The 17,254-nt window shown below is 52.2% G+C and overlaps 1 long non-coding RNA gene across 1 annotated transcript in view; it reads right to left on the reverse strand.

The window, feature by feature from the left end:
- Positions 1–17,254, reverse strand: part of LOC144164836 (uncharacterized) — a 204,038-nt gene that overhangs the window by 10,999 nt on the left and 175,785 nt on the right. The window lies entirely within an intron of this gene.

Raw genomic sequence — 17,254 nt, forward strand, 5'->3', positions numbered from 1 at the left:
CACCCGCCCAAAAGGTTGGTTAATTCCTCTCCTGAAGGGCAGGTGCTTAGGGATTCGCGCCGCTGTCGTCTGCTACACTCCGCTTGTGAGGGGCAACAGTGCCTGGGCTAGAAATCGCCCGCTTTGTTGCCGTAGTGCGTTAAAAAGCGTATTTCTAGCGACTCAGTTATTATGCCAGCTTCTGACGGATCTGAATAATTTGAAGCTGTATCCTCCACAAGTTTGCAACACACGAAGAGATAGAGAACAACTTTCTTCAGAGTATCGGTCAGAAGATCGTGTGTAACTCGTCCTTTCTTGCTTATTCGCGAGGATCAGCGATCAGAGCTTCTCGATAAGTATTCAAAATGCGTAGGCTTCCCTGCAGTATTTTTGAGATGCTCCTATGAAGACTCAACAGTCTAATACTAGGTACCAAGCAGCGGCCTCTACACGCTCATCGCACAGCAGGAAATAAAGCGGCTTTCTTCTGTTTCTTTCGTTGTTGTCTTGTATCGGATTAATGTTTCTTGCTTTTTTTTTCTGCCCAACGCATTAATTTTTCTGTGCCGTCACCAACTTCTTATTAGGAGGTTTCTGGATCTTTGGGAGCCTCACAAAGGTCGTGTGGATATTTCCTTCATTTTGTATGGCATACATTCCCTTCTTCACAAATTGGCTTTCATTACGGCTGCGTGCAAGAAGGTGCATATCCGCCGCGTGCTTTGTTTATTCACATGCAAATACAATGAGAAGGTTTGTGCTACGCCACCGCGATCGCGCCCTAAACAACGTGGTCCACAGTACTCGAAGGCGGCTTTTGTGCTCCGAATTTCTATTGTAATTATATCGTTATCATAACAAACTGACTCTCAACTCGAACAATGATTACATGATTACGGTGTTGAAGGCATGATATACTCGCTAACTAACGTAATAAATAGTATACCTGTATATATTACAAGACTCGAAACCGAAGAATTCCAAGTAGCTCTTTATTGCTTTTCAACCCTTCCAGGCGCGAAGAACAAATCCTATTCTACTCGGGATGGCGTTCTATGATTTGAAGAAAATTACTTGTACTCTCTTGTCCTGGACTGAGGACCCGGCCCACTAACCAGATCGATTTAATTGTTAAACAAAGTTTCCCCTCCTCCCCTTACTCCTCTTCCTCCTCTTGAGTGCAGTTTTCCTATAACGCATATCCGAATATCAGGAAGATATGGCTGTGCAAAATGTTCCGAAATATCCCTCCAGGTCTTAACAAACATATATGTGTTACTATAAATTTAACGAAGACGTGACTCGTTTTGCTCAATAAACCTCCATACTGGTTAGATGCCTGGTATAGAATCAGCACGCGCGTATATACACACTGGGTTATTTGGAACTCAACCTACAGTTTTTGCAGTCTATAGTGCATGTCGGCAAACTTTCATGCCTTGACAACGTAAAGTGATGTGATAAAACGCGTTCGAGCGTTCGGCAAGGTTGCAAAAACTGTTTTACCTTACATATGATTACAGGGAATCGTGATGCCTTCTGCCAAAGCCGACAGCCCTGAAGGCCTAGAATTTGTTTTGGTCTTCCATTTTCGCTGTTGTCGGTTACTAGCAGCTGACTGTTCCTTTTGTTCGAATGCTTACATGAGATGCTCACGCCTAGCTCCGACTCTTCGCGCTCCGCACAAGACCGGCTTCGCAAGGAATGGGGTGGCGCCGGATAGGTTTCTCCCGTAGCGGTATCCAAAACTATACTTTAATTGACACCATGAGCTAGTGTATGCGATTTTAAGCCTATTATTATGATAAAATGTTACCCACACGCCAATTCTGGTGCGGACAAGCATCAGACGTTGACCGAGCGCAAAGAAACAGCAGGGAGAGCGATCCTGAGTGAAGCAGACGACAAATGCGAGAATCCCTAAGCTGACGTCACGGAGACGCGCTTCGCAGCGCCGCCTCTGTTCGCGCTCACCGCCAATAGGGACTGGGCAGCTGGACGGGTGGCGCAGCTGGACGGATGGCGGCACTCCCCTCGTCAGTGAAATGAGCCGGTGAATTGGACTACACAACCTCCCGTGGTTTTTGTCGTGTTTACTTTGGTGCTTTGAATGTTTTGGTGGTCTTGTAAGCGTATATTTGCGGTGAAACAAAGTCTAGAAAGTGTTGGGTTCTTAAATGCAGTAATGACTACGTAAACTTGTCGGACGCTTCCGAAGTTGGGTATCGGCTGCAATGGCATAAGCGCTTTTTGCAGCAACCTGCGCTTGGCTACACCCGTTCTGAGTGCGAATAAAACTACTATTAGTAGTATTATTTTCTTCTTAAATGCACTAATGGCTACGCAAACTCATTGGATGCCTGTAAGGTTGGGAATGGGCTACATTGACACGAGCGCTTTTTGCAGCGCTCTGCGCCTGGCTCCGCGTGATCTGAGTAGGAATAAAACTATTAGCAATAGTATTATTCATTTCTACCACTTTAAATTATCTTCACTGGTTTCAATGACTACGGTTTACACGCCAGCCTTAGCGCTGAGATACCTCGATACGTGTGCTTTAAATAGAAAGGCACCTGTAAGGTCCACTTACGAGGTCAGTGGCCAGGCGCGCAGGCTGCGCGTGAGAACCCGCCTCTCTGTCTGGTGGCTCAACACTGTGGACTCTACGCGGCAACCGTCGCCAATTCGTCACGGCACGCATGTGCGCCGCCCAAGCAGCCGAGGCCGATTGCCAATGATTGGAAACCCCATGGGTCCCCATTGGCTTCCGAGCCGTCGGCCACTCATCGGTAACTTGGCTGAAAGATTGAGTGAGCGCCAAGCAAACGGCGACCGGAAGTAACGTCACACGGAAGGCTAATCGGAAGCCGAGCTTCAGCTGACGGATAAAAGCGCATTTTGACCTTGAGCTTGCCGAGCCCGTGACGGCGATGGTTAGAGCGGGTGAACAGGCCACAACGCAGCAAAAAGTAGTTACCTAAAGAGCCACAGCACCGGGCCATGAAACAAAGCGTACTTAAACTAAAGTGCAGCGTATTAAAAAAAGCGTGAGATAGTGTTACACGTTCAGTAGGAATGGGTCATTTGTGTGTCCTAAAACAACTGTGACCGTCGAACTACTTCAGCGTTGTGCCTTTGCGCGTTCTTTGAACCCGCGGCGGGGCCGGTGGACGGACGCGTTGCACCGGCCGCTCCGTCTTATTTGTGGCATTGAAACTGCGGTAGTACTCCTGTACGTGTCTGTGAGGTGCATTTTGGTGTCGGTGGCTCTGTGAAGTATACCTGACTGGTGGAATAACATCGTTTGCCTGCTGTGGCCGCCGCTGAAAACGTAAGTCACCGTAAGTGCGGGAGAGCTCGCGCTCGTTCCCGGCAAAACTTCAGCTGTCGTTTATAACAACTGGCGCCCGTGAGTGCTGCTTAGCGTTGTTGGTTCTTGCGAAGAAAAAAGCGGTCACATACATGTGCTTCCATTTGTGTGACGGCAGTTCTAGCTATCCTTTTTCCGGCTTTGTGTGTTTCGAACAAGCGGCCGTGCTCCCACTGCAGGTTCACGACGTTCAGCATGCGTTGAAGCAAGACTCGTGTGCAGTATTAGAGTTGTGGATGTTCTAAGCTGACTTGCTTAAACTCTAGCTATAAATGAAGCTTTCGTTTCATTAATTTCTTGAGCAAAGTAAAGATATTGTCGAGCGACAAAGTAATTACACTGCCGCTCGGCTTCTCCGTCGGTTCCGTTCGCATCTGGCGCGTCTGACAAGGCAGATGTCGAAGCGACTGAAACTTGACTGCAACACCGTACAAATTTAATACTTTATTTGCGGCTTTGTTTTGTTACCCCTTAAAATATAACGCATTCAAAGGGCACAAGGTTTGTATTCAACCTCCAAGTTTGCATAGATGCCTTGCAAAAAAAAAAAAACCTGGACGTTCGTGCGTTCCGATTGATTGTGGGGTTTAACGCGCCGACGCAACGCAGGCGATGAGGCGCGCCGTAGTGGAGGGCTCCGGATTAATTTTGACCACCTGGGGATCTTTAACGTGCGCCGAAATCTCGTACACACGGGCGTTTTTGCTTTTCGCCTCCATCAGAAAAGCGGCCGCCGCGGCCGGGAATCGAACCCGGGACCTCGTGCTCAGCAGCGCAACGGTTCGTGCGTTCCGAACTCATTGTGTAGTGCGTTGCCTTGTAGTCTCTGGGTCCCGCGTTGTTAGCGAACAAAACTTACGCTAATAAAACGTTGACGGCACGACATTTCAGTCGCGATTAAATGTTTATGGGGTACAGTAGCCACAACTAAATTTCGCGGAACCGCTGCCGTGTTGCTTTGTGTATTGGACTTTTGAATTACCTTGCGTGACTGCAACAAGAGTGAAGACCATTTTCGTTGAAATTCCGGACTGTTTTCTCAAAAATGAGCCAAGTAACTGCTACCGTAGAACGCAGTATTGAGAAATGAATAGTGCAGTACGTTTTATGTTTCATAGCGATTGTTAACAAGCTATAACTTTAGGCACGGACATATTTTCACACGGACATGTGGTAAGGCTGGTGCAAAGTGCTGTATTTAGTAAGCAGCGTGCATTTAGCATTGCAGTGAACTATTTTTTTACTTATTACAGATGCTACGTCGTAAAGGTGTTTCCCGTGGACAAGTGGCGGATGCAGCCGAGACATTCCAAGCTGGCCTATTCTACAATAGTGCTGTTGAACAACATATCGTGATCTTGGCAGGTCGGAGAATTACCGGGGATAATGGTCCTGTTTTCATTTACCTGAATGCTTCTGTTTTTATGGCATCTCAAGCATAATCGGTTCGCGCTTCATGAGCAGCGCATTTTAAATTTTTTTCTCGACTATTGTATGTGCTTGCTTTCGTGTTTGTGTTCGTATTCTTGCCACTGTTAAGCCAGGTTTCTTGTAAATTTGATATGCATAATAAAAAAACTACAGAGAGAGACTCGGCGTGTTGTGTTGCTCAATTGTTTTTGACAAGTCACGTAATTGCTTCGCAAAGTTGATGCAAGTTGTTTATTGTGTCTCGCGGTCCAATTTCTGTTTTAGACATGTCATCGTACAAAAAATTATTTAACGAGTGCGCTATAAATAAATAATGCGCACTCGTTAAATAATTTCCTGTACAATGGCATGTATAAAGCAGAAATCGGGCTGCGAGGCAACTCATAAAATAGGCATTGGTCATAAGGACTGGCCACAAAGCCAAAAATGTGCATGAAAATAGCCTGGGGTCCACCTATAGGCAATATTATGGCAACATACTTTGCCAAGCGTTGTCCAATATTGGCCTTCCAGAGCTTGGCCAATTGTTGGCTTGTCACCTTTCCACAAGCGCCAGCCCATGATGGCGGCCGAGGTATTGCCAAGCTCGGACACATTGGCCACTGATGATTTGCCATGCTTGGTATTGGCAATTTCTGCTGCTTGGGCGGATGGTCGGGCCAACGGAATTCCGCTGGGATGATCCCCCATTCAGGACGCAGTCGGTGCCGAAGGAGTTGTAAGAGCCACTGATGAGATCAGCGGCCAGGCGCCCGGGCTGCGCGTGAGAACTCGCCACTCTGTCTGGTGGTTCAACACTGTGGACTCTACACGGCAGCCATCGCCAATTCGTCACGGCATGCAGGGGAGACGGATTGTCTAGCCCACGGATTACCTCGGGGATAATCCCCCATTGAAAACGCAGACGGCGCCGCCGGGTTCCGAGAAGCAACGGGGAGGTGTAATGGCCGACGTCGGGGTGTCCGCCGCGCGAGCCTCCATTGTTAACGCGCTCCTTAAGCATAGTGCACTGTCGCCGCCTTTCGCCCTCACCCCGCGGGGTCGCGCGCGCTTGCTCGTCCGCGAGCGGGCCGTTGACCCAAAGATGGTGGCGCCTCATTTATTATTCCGTACCGCGCTCTGTCTACGTGAATTCGGGCACTCCCTTACGCGTGTACGAACGCTTCAGGGGCGTTCCCGAGAGAGCGTGAGCTCGAGGTGTTATAAGGCCGAACTTGGCTGTTAGAATTCGTTCTTGTCTGAGCGCCGAGCTGGGCAGTTCCCGGCTGGACAAGCAGTCTCGACCGTTGAAGCTAGGTTGGGATTTGTGAGCCCCCTATGCTAGAGGTTAGGATCGCGTCGGAAGTTTAGGGTACAGCGCCGTACCCGGACTCTAGATGGATCCTGCGGCGAGACAGGGTCTCGGCCCGTTTCTCGAGCGGTTTGTGTACGCTCTGAGAATAGGAGAGTTAGACGAAGTTGAGAAGCTCAAGTGATTTGTGCGCACTTGGAGCTAGCGTGTATCTGAAGTTTGAAGTTTTTCTTTCTATTACTCATGTACCCAGTTTTCCTACTGTAAATAACTGTATATAAACTCTTCGTTTCTCTTAATCAACCTCAACGCCTCGAGTTTGTTAATTCGACCACCGCCTCCAAGAACTTCAACACCATCGCCCTGCCAGCCTCCTGCCAAGTCAACCGGAGCCCAGGCGATTGGGTTCCTGATCGACACCGGACTTCGGGGAAACGAACCACAACCATCTTTACTGGCGCAGTCGACAGGATTTGGCAGAAGAAATCGCCAGGCCACGACCAGGGGATGCAAGCAGACGCAAGCCCGCCCTCATCGGCAACAGCCGAACTCCGCGCGGAGTGGAGCAGCAGAGCCAAGCCAGCGCACGGGGCCAACGACGCGGCAGCCGACCACCGAAGGTGCTGGTGAGTGCGATTTCTTGCGCTTCGTTGTGGCGGTGTAGGCTGAGTCTGGGGTTGCACGGTAGTCATGCGGAGCATGCTGGCGAACATGGCGGAAGGAGACGGAAATGGTCAGACGCATGAAGCGCCACCTCAAGGAGGAACAGCGGCAGGAGGGGTGGTCCAAGCGGAGTCTTGACGATAATTCTTAGACGAATGGAGTTGGAGTTTCAGGAACGGGAGAGAAAAGCAGCGCGCGAAGCGGAGGAGCGAGAGAGAAAAGAAGCGCGCGAAGCGGAGGAAAGAGCGCGAGAAGCGGAGGAGAGAGAGAGAAGAGAGAGGCGCGAAAATCGAAGGAGCGCAGGCAAAAGCTGAAGCTCGAATCTCAAGAGTGGTTGCGAAGGTATGAGTTCGAGCTGGAGCGGAAAAGGTAGACGCCCTTGCGCTAGGACACCCGCGAGCGGAAGCAATGGGGCACAGACCCAGCAAGTCGTATAGCGACAGCGAAGTTGAATGGTTCCGGCCAGTGTTTGGAAGTTGTACATTGCGATGACAAAGTAAGCAGCCATGACTGCGTACACGAGGCTAGCATTTCCGCTGGTGTCGAACGGGTGGAGACGGACGTTGGGATGAGGAGCGACGAGGTAAGCGCGTCCGGTGATACCGTAGAGCGGCGTAATGAAGCGATGCTCGAACATGACGAGCAGCCTCGCGGGCGAAATTTGGGGATGGAGCTGCAGCGCATGAGACAGAACCCTTCGAACAGGCCCAGTTATGCAGTGACAGCAAAGGTGAATGGGGGCAGCCTGTTTTCCAACTTGAAGCCGCGCGAGGACGAGAGAAGCGGCCGTCGCTGCGCACAGGTGGCGAGCGGCTCAGCCGAGAACAGCTGCATGGAAAGGGAGGCGCACACGCGGAGTGTTTTAGCGAGCGAGTCCGGTATAAGAGCAGAGTCAAGGGGTAACCCTGTTGTTGCAAGGGTAGGGCCGCAAGTTACGTTTGCACCAGACACTGAGCTAATACATGCCGAACTTGCTGGCGCGGGCAGTACCCAAACTCTAATCGGTGGACCTGAGGAGATTGGCGTCGCACAGGAAGGTCCTGGGGCCCGCCACGTTCGTAATTCCGCTCAAAATTCGCACGAGAAAGGGAACTCCGTGTCGGGCGTTCAGGAGCTCGCCCCGAAGCGAACGGAGAGAGAAGACGAGGAAGCATGTGACGAGACGGGGCGAAAAAGAGACGGAGTTCACAATCAGGCTGAGGGAAAGCACGAGTTAAGGGCGGATAAGGGAGCTGAGAAGGTTGACTGGGTTGAACATGGAGAAATTGAGAGAGAACGCAAGAAGGCGGAATACGAGGCGCTGAGAGCATTTGACGAGGGTAGGAACGATACGGAGATGTCGCATGGGTTATGTAGTCTTGATGGTGAGAGTGTAACCGAGGAGGCTGATGGAGAACACCAAAACTCATGCGTGGAGACTGCGAAACCAAGAATGAGAGCTCCCGAGGAGGTTGCGAAGGAGAGGGAAAAACCATGTGAGGAGGCAGCTACACTTGAAACAGAGGAACGAGACGCAATCGGCGATCTCGCGAAGCCGGTGTCTGAGATAGAGCTTCGTAGCCTTAGTGTCGGTTGCGGCCATTACCGAGATTTAGTCGGGAGCCGCGCTGGAAGGGTTGACGCACTACGTTCTGCGACCTGGCAGTGTGTCACAGGCCCTAGTTCTGAGTTGTGCCAGGATGAGTGCGTGCTGGGACAGCTGAAAAAAACCCGCCCCCATCTTCCCACGGGGGGAACTCAAGTAAATGCGTCGCAGAGTGGTGGGGGTATCGCGCGAATGTTGCGTAATTGGGTATGGTTTGGGAATGCTTAATTGTTATTTCGTCTTTATTATTCTTATTTATTGAATGACGGAGAAGCGAAGGCAAGGAGTGTAAAGTTAAAGTCTGTCTTTATTGCTTGGTGCCGTCAAGCAAAGCGTCAAGTCAAGCGAAAGCCAAGCAAAGACGCCCTTGACTGAATTCCGAACGCGCGCACCGCCTTTATACAAGCCGCCCGCGTTCGAGGGAGAGGAGTACGGGGGAGAGACGCGCATGCGCACACTTCCGTACACAAGCGCGCGAACTTTCCACGCACCCACCACGCCGTTATCACGTGTACACGCCCTGCCGCCGTTACTGTTGATCGCGATGCAGCGCACGGGTAGCTACGACGCATGCGCGCACAGACGCGCTCCCCCCGCACCGCCGCAGCTGTTGTTGAGAGCGACGGAGCGCACGGGGTACACGCGCTCCTCCCGCACCGCCGCACCTGTTGTTGAGAGCGAGGAGGGTACGGGGGAGAGACGCGCACCTGCGCCTCGACGCGACGCGCATGCGCAGTGAGCGTGTGGACGGCGCCGACAACATCGACGAGTGACATCGCGAGCCTAAGAAATGCTCCGAATTTAAAACTGTCTTTGTCAGGCCGCTGCTCAGAATGCACTCTTTTGAGGGTAAGTTGCGCTTGTTAAGAACACTGAGACGGACACGGGAAAAAAACGTAGACTTTCACGAAAAGACGGCCGTCTTTTCGTGAAAGTCTACGTTTTTTTCCCGTGTCCGTCTCAGTGTTCTTAACAACCGCAACTTACCCTCAAAAGAATGCTACACCAACTAGCCCGACATCAAGCTTTACTGAACTTCAGAATGCACATAGCGTGCAAGAGCGGTTTTTGGTAATAACAGATGTTTCTGAGGTTGTTGCTGTGGGGCAGTCTGTACGTAAGGGAAAGAATGATCCCGAGAAGGTCGTCGCGTTCGCGGGCCGCCATTTCGCTCCAACATCAGCCCTTCGCTAACGCTATCAGCACGCAGCATTGCCTTACGTTGGGGCATTGGGGAGGCATGGTCACTTGGCCTATAGAACAGAAATCGAAGTCGCATTTTACGATACCACTCCGTCCTCCCCGAAGTTGTGTTCGCCGGCTAAATTGTCGAGACTTGCGTTGACATTGCAACGTTAAACGGTCTGGATCATCTGCAGAGGGGGCTCGAAGTACGCGAATGCACTCCCCTGCTTTCAGAATGTTGTTTGGGGAGGCTAGTATTGAATTGCCTCCCAGCTTTAACACCGCCACGACGGACGTGAACGTTCCCGTTCAGCCGCCCTTTTTCGTCGGTGGTGTGTGTGTGTGTGTGTGCCGTGGTTGTGCGCGACGAGATGCCTTGGGTGCTCGATCCGTGCGCCGAATTGATCGATCGGCGCACCGAACCGAACTTTCTGTGCACCGCTAGTGAGCGAAAGCACAGCCGAACATTCTTGAAGGAACGTTATCAGGCTACGCCGTCAAGGAGGACATTTGCACGCGTGCGCATAATGGCAATGCAAACTTTCTTAACGTTTTATTTTTGTTGACTGCAAAATTGCCCATGTTGTTTGCCAGTCCTTATTCCTTTCGTTCTTGTTGTCGAGTGCCGGAATGTTTGTGCGTGTTTGCCGTTATAGCGCACATCAGTGTTATAGGTTGAGTTGTCTCGTTGTTGGTGGCGTTTACGCGCCCCGGAGACACGACCCAATTTGTTTTTACTCGCACTTAGTGGTTTTAGCATTTTTTGATGTGTTTCCGGTTTGCTAGAGTATTCCGTCCCTGTTGAATGGCTAGTGAATAGGTTGTGTTGGTAGTTGAGGTGAGAGAAGGTTCGGATCAGCTGCAGAAATGGTAGAGCGCTCATTTGTGGTTATACCTAGCTCCTTACACGTGTTTTTTTTTTGTTTGTTCCGCTGTTATTGCTGAAGGAGAGATGAAACGAGTGGCCCTTTTAAATTCTTTTCGGATTGACTGAACCAAGAGGTCCAGTATCCCTCTTGAAGGGGGGAGTTGTAAGGTCCACTTATGAGGTCAGTGGCCAGGCGCGCAGGCTGCGCGTGAGAACCCGCCACTCTGTCTGGTGGTTCAACACTGTGGACTCTACGCGGCAGCCGTCGCCAATTCGTCGCGGCACGCATGGGCGCCGGATGGTCGGGCCAACGGAATTCCGCTGGGATGATCCCCTATTGAAAACGCAGACGGCGCCGCCGGGTTCCGAGAAGCACCAGGGAGGTGTAATTGCCGACGTCGGGGCGTGCGCCGCGCGAGCCTCCATTGTTAACGCGCTCCTTCGGCATAGTGCACTGTCGCCGCCTTTCGCCCTCACCCCGCGAGGTCGCGCGCGCTTGCTCGTCCGCGAGCGGGCCGTTGACCCAAAGATGGTGGCGCCTCATTGAATATTCCGTACCGCGCTGAGTGACAGCTGTCTACGTGAATTCGGGCACTCCCTTACGCGTGTACGAACGCTACAGGGACGTTCCGGAGAGAGCGTGAGCTCGTGGTGTTATAAGGCCGAACTTGGCCGTTAGAAATCGTTCTTGTCTGAGCGCCGAGCTGGGCAGTTGCCGGCGGGACAAGGAGTCTCGACCGTTGAAGCTAGGTTGGGATTTGTGAGCCCCCTAGGCTAGAGGTTAGGATCGCGTCGGAAGTTTAGGGTACAGCGCCGTACCCGGACTCTAGATGGATCCTGCGGCGAGACAGGGTCTCGGCCCGTTTCTCGAGCGGTTTGTGTACGCTCTGAGAATAGGAGAGTTAGACGAAGTTGAGAAGCTCAAGTGATTTGTGCGCACTTGGAGCTAGCGTGTATCTGAAGTTTGAAGTTTTTCTTTCTATTACTCATGTACCCAGTTTTCCTACTGTAAATAACTGTATATAAACTCTTCGTTTCTCTTAATCAACCTCAACGCCTCGAGTTTGTTAATTCGACCACCGCCTCCAAGAACTTCAACACCATCGCCCTGCCAGCCTCCTGCCAAGTCAACCGGAGCCCAGGCGATTGGGTTCCTGATCGACACCGGACTTCGGGGAAACGAACCACAACCATCTTTACTGGCGCAGTCGACAGGATTTGGCAGAAGAAATCGCCAGGCCACGACCAGGGGATGCAAGCAGACGCAAGCCCGCCCTCATCGGCAACAGCCGAACTCCGCGCGGAGTGGAGCAGCAGAGCCAAGCCAGCGCACGGGGCCAACGACGCGGCAGCCGACCACCGAAGGTGCTGGTGAGTGCGATTTCTTGCGCTTCGTTGTGGCGGTGTAGGCTGAGTCTGGGGTTGCACGGTAGTCATGCGGAGCATGCTGGCGAACATGGCGGAAGGAGACGGAAATGGTCAGACGCATGAAGCGCCACCTCAAGGAGGAACAGCGGCAGGAGGGGTGGTCCAAGCGGAGTCTTGACGATAATTCTTAGACGAATGGAGTTGGAGTTTCAGGAACGGGAGAGAAAAGCAGCGCGCGAAGCGGAGGAGCGAGAGAGAAAAGAAGCGCGCGAAGCGGAGGAAAGAGCGCGAGAAGCGGAGGAGAGAGAGAGAAGAGAGAGGCGCGAAAATCGAAGGTGCGCAGGCAAAAGCTGAAGCTCGAATCTGAAGAGTGGTTGCGAAGGTATGAGTTCGAGCTGGAGCGGAAAAGGTAGACGCCCTTGCGCTAGGACACCCGCGAGCGGAAGCAATGGGGCACAGACCCAGCAAGTCGTATAGCGACAGCGAAGTTGAATGGTTCCGGCCAGTGTTTGGAAGTTGTACATTGCGATGACAAAGTAAGCAGCCATGACTGCGTACACGAGGCTAGCATTTCCGCTGGTGTCGAACGGGTGGAGACGAACGTTGGGATGAGGAGCGACGAGGTAAGCGCGTCCGGTGATACCGTAGAGCGGCGTAATGAAGCGATGCTCGAACATGACGAGCAGCCTCGCGGGCGAAATTTGGGGATGGAGCTGCAGCGCATGAGACAGAACCCTTCGAACAGGCCCAGTTATGCAGTGACAGCAAAGGTGAATGGGGGCAGCCTGTTTTCCAACTTGAAGCCGCGCGAGGACGAGAGAAGCGGCCGTCGCTGCGCACAGGTGGCGAGCGGCTCAGCCGAGAACAGCTGCATGGAAAGGGAGGCGCACACGCGGAGTGTTTTAGCGAGCGAGTCCGGTATAAGAGCAGAGTCAAGGGGTAACCCTGTTGTTGCAAGGGTAGGGCCGCAAGTTACGTTTGCACCAGACACTGAGCTAATACATGCCGAACTTGCTGGCGCGGGCAGTACCCAAACTCTAATCGGTGGACCTGAGGAGATTGGCGTCGCACAGGAAGGTCCTGGGGCCCGCCACGTTCGTAATTCCGCTCAAAATTCGCACGAGAAAGGGAACTCCGTGTCGGGCGTTCAGGAGCTCGCCCCGAAGCGAACGGAGAGAGACGACGAGGAAGCATGTGACGAGACGGGGCGAAAAAGAGACGGAGTTCACAATCAGGCTGAGGGAAAGCACGAGTTAAGGGCGGATAAGGGAGCTGAGAAGGTTGACTGGGTTGAACATGGAGAAATTGAGAGAGAACGCAAGAAGGCGGAATACGAGGCGCTGAGAGCATTTGACGAGGGTAGGAACGATACGGAGATGTCGCATGGGTTATGTAGTCTTGATGGTGAGAGTGTAACCGAGGAGGCTGATGGAGAACACCAAAACTCATGCGTGGAGACTGCGAAACCAAGAATGAGAGCTCCCGAGGAGGTTGCGAAGGAGAGGGAAAAACCATGTGAGGAGGCAGCTACACTTGAAACAGAGGAACGAGACGCAATCGGCGATCTCGCGAAGCCGGTGTCTGAGATAGAGCTTCGTAGCCTTAGTGTCGGTTGCGGCCATTACCGAGATTTAGTCGGGAGCCGCGCTGGAAGGGTTGACGCACTACGTTCTGCGACCTGGCAGTGTGTCACAGGCCCTAGTTCTGAGTTGTGCCAGGATGAGTGCGTGCTGGGACAGCTGAAAAAAACCCGCCCCCATCTTCCCACGGGGGGAACTCAAGTAAATGCGTCGCAGAGTGGTGGGGGTATCGCGCGAATGTTGCGTAATTGGGTATGGTTTGGGAATGCTTAATTGTTATTTCGTCTTTATTATTCTTATTTATTGAATGACGGAGAAGCGAAGGCAAGGAGTGTAAAGTTAAAGTCTGTCTTTATTGCTTGGTGCCGTCAAGCAAAGCGTCAAGTCAAGCGAAAGCCAAGCAAAGACGCCCTTGACTGAATTCCGAACGCGCGCACCGCCTTTATACAAGCCGCCCGCGTTCGAGGGAGAGGAGTACGGGGGAGAGACGCGCATGCGCACACTTCCGTACACAAGCGCGCGAACTTTCCACGCACCCACCACGCCGTTATCACGTGTACACGCCCTGCCGCCGTTACTGTTGAGCGCGATGCAGCGCACGGGTAGCTACGACGCATGCGCGCACAGACGCGCTCCCCCCGCACCGCCGCAGCTGTTGTTGAGAGCGACGGAGCGCACGGGGTACACGCGCTCCTCCCGCACCGCCGCACCTGTTGTTGAGAGCGAGGAGGGTACGGGGGAGAGACGCGCACCTGCGCCTCGACGCGACGCGCATGCGCAGTGAGCGTGTGGACGGCGCCGACAACATCGACGAGTGACATCGCGAGCCTAAGAAATGCTCCGCATTTAAAACTGTCTTTGTCAGGCCGCTGCTCAGAATGCACTCTTTTGAGGGTAAGTTGCGCTTGTTAAGAACACTGAGACGGACACGGGAAAAAAACGTAGACTTTCACGAAAAGACGGCCGTCTTTTCGTGAAAGTCTACGTTTTTTTCCCGTGTCCGTCTCAGTGTTCTTAACAACCGCAACTTACCCTCAAAAGAATGCTACACCAACTAGCCCGACATCAAGCTTTACTGAACTTCAGAATGCACATAGCGTGCACGAGCGGTTTTTGGTAATAACAGATGTTTCTGAGGTTGTTGCTGTGGGGCAGTCTGTACGTAAGGGAAAGAATGATCCCGAGAAGGTCGTCGCGTTCGCGGGCCGCCATTTCGCTCCAACATCAGCCCTTCGCTAACGCTATCAGCACGCAGCATTGCCTTACGTTGGGGCATTGGGGAGGCATGGTCACTTGGCCTATAGAACAGAAATCGAAGTCGCATTTTACGATACCACTCCGTCCTCCCCGAAGTTGTGTTCGCCGGCTAAATTGTCGAGACTTGCGTTGACATTGCAACGTTAAACGGTCTGGATCATCTGCAGAGGGGGCTCGAAGTACGCGAATGCACTCCCCTGCTTTCAGAATGTTGCTTGGGGAGGCTAGTATTGAATTGCCTCCCAGCTTTAACACCGCCACGACGGACGTGAACGTTCCCGTTCAGCCGCCCTTTTTCGTCGGTGGTGTGTGTGTGTGTGTGTGCCGTGGTTGTGCGCGACGAGATGCCTTGGGTGCTCGATCCGTGCGCCGAATTGATCGATCGGCGCACCGAACCGAACTTTCTGTGCACCGCTAGTGAGCGAAAGCACAGCCGAACATTCTTGAAGGAACGTTATCAGGCTACGCCGTCAAGGAGGACATTTGCACGCGTGCGCATAATGGCAATGCAAACTTTCTTAACGTTTTATTTTTGTTGACTGCAAAATTGCCCATGTTGTTTGCCAGTCCTTATTCCTTTCGTTCTTGTTGTCGAGTGCCGGAATGTTTGTGCGTGTTTGCCGTTATAGCGCACATCAGTGTTATAGGTTGAGTTGTCTCGTTGTTGGTGGCGTTTACGCGCCCCGGAGACACGACCCAATTTGTTTTTACTCGCACTTAGTGGTTTTAGCATTTTTTGATGTGTTTCCGGTTTGCTAGAGTATTCCGTCCCTGTTGAATGGCTAGTGAATAGGTTGTGTTGGTAGTTGAGGTGAGAGAAGGTTCGGATCAGCTGCAGAAATGGTAGGGCGCTCATTTGTGGTTATACCTAGCTCCTTACACGTGTTTTTTTTTGTTTGTTCCGCTGTTATTGCTGAAGGAGAGATGAAACGAGTGGCCCTTTTAAATTCTTTTCGGATTGACTGAACCAAGAGGTCCAGTATCCCTCTTGAAGGGGGGAGTTGTAAGGTCCACTTATGAGGTCAGTGGCCAGGCGCGCAGGCTGCGCGTGAGAACCCGCCACTCTGTCTGGTGGTTCAACACTGTGGACTCTACGCGGCAGCCGTCGCCAATTCGTCGCGGCACGCATGGGCGCCGGATGGTCGGGCCAACGGAATTCCGCTGGGATGATCCCCTATTGAAAACGCAGACGGCGCCGCCGGGTTCCGAGAAGCACCAGGGAGGTGTAATTGCCGACGTCGGGGCGTGCGCCGCGCGAGCCTCCATTGTTAACGCGCTCCTTCGGCATAGTGCACTGTCGCCGCCTTTCGCCCTCACCCCGCGGGGTCGCGCGCGCTTGCTCGTCCGCGAGCGGGCCGTTGACCCAAAGATGGTGGCGCCTCATTGAATATTCCGTACCGCGCTGAGTGACAGCTGTCTACGTGAATTCGGGCACTCCCTTACGCGTGTACGAACGCTACAGGGACGTTCCGGAGAGAGCGTGAGCTCGTGGTGTTATAAGGCCGAACTTGGCCGTTAGAAATCGTTCTTGTCTGAGCGCCGAGCTGGGCAGTTGCCGGCGGGACAAGGAGTCTCGACCGTTGAAGCTAGGTTGGGATTTGTGAGCCCCCTAGGCTAGAGGTTAGGATCGCGTCGGAAGTTTAGGGTACAGCGCCGTACCCGGCAACCAGACGGATCCTGCGGCGAGACAGGGTCTCGGCCCGTTTCTCGAGCGGTTTGTGTACGCTCTGAGAATAGGAGAGTTGGACGAAGTTGAGAAGCTCAAGTGATTTGTGCGCACTTGGAGCTAGCATCTAGCTGAAGTTCGAAGTTTTTCTTTGTATTACTCATGTACGCAGTTTTCCTACTGTAAATAGCTGTATATAAACTCTTCCTTTCACTTAATCAACCTCAAGGCCTCGAGTTCGTCAATTCGACCGCCGCCTCCAAGAACTTCAACACCATCGCCCTGCCAGACTCCTGCCAAGACAACCAGAGCCCGGGCGATTGGGTTCCTGATCGACACCGGACTTCGGGGAAACGAACCACTACAATCTTTACTGCACCTGCATACGAGATGGATTACCGTGTAGCCGTAGACATGTTGCGGTAGTTTACACTTTCTGTAACTCTGAGCTTTGTGCCTTCGGTTTTGGTGAGCGACACTGACAGAATGGGAGCCTGAAAGCCGAAGTGTAAATCCCACATTTGTGGTGGTAATTTTATCAAAAGCCAAAGTTATTCACCAACTCAACAGCCCAAGCTACAAACCATCCACCATCCCTCCTTCTCTTCCCGTTTTACCTCCTGCGTAGAATAAAGGCTGGCACCGATAGTTAAAAAATGTGGCAGCGTTAACGTCAGCCGGTGTTTTTTAAAGCTTAAGTATTCTTTATAGAGTACCTAAAAAATCGTGTAATGCCTGGTGAAGACACCAAAAACGCGCGATTAGTTGCCTCAAATATGGGTGCATCAGCCCGAGTCCTCCAGCACAGACACATTTCCGACACGCTGGACAAAGTTTAGATTTTGAGAGGGGGGCATGGAAGTTCAAAATAAACAGAAAAATCATCTAGCTCTAAGTCTAATGATTATGATGGTTGAACGCAAAGCTTTCTTCCTGCGAAATCGAATGGAAATGGTCAAAGTCAAAGACGCTGCGATCAAAAGACAAAACTGCGTGCTGGTCAAATTC

This window comes from Haemaphysalis longicornis, unplaced genomic scaffold, assembly GCF_048455015.1.
Source record: "Haemaphysalis longicornis isolate Haplotype H1 unplaced genomic scaffold, Haemaphysalis longicornis Haplotype H1 scaffold_1, whole genome shotgun sequence".
Lineage (NCBI taxonomy): Eukaryota > Metazoa > Arthropoda > Arachnida > Ixodida > Ixodidae > Haemaphysalis > Haemaphysalis longicornis.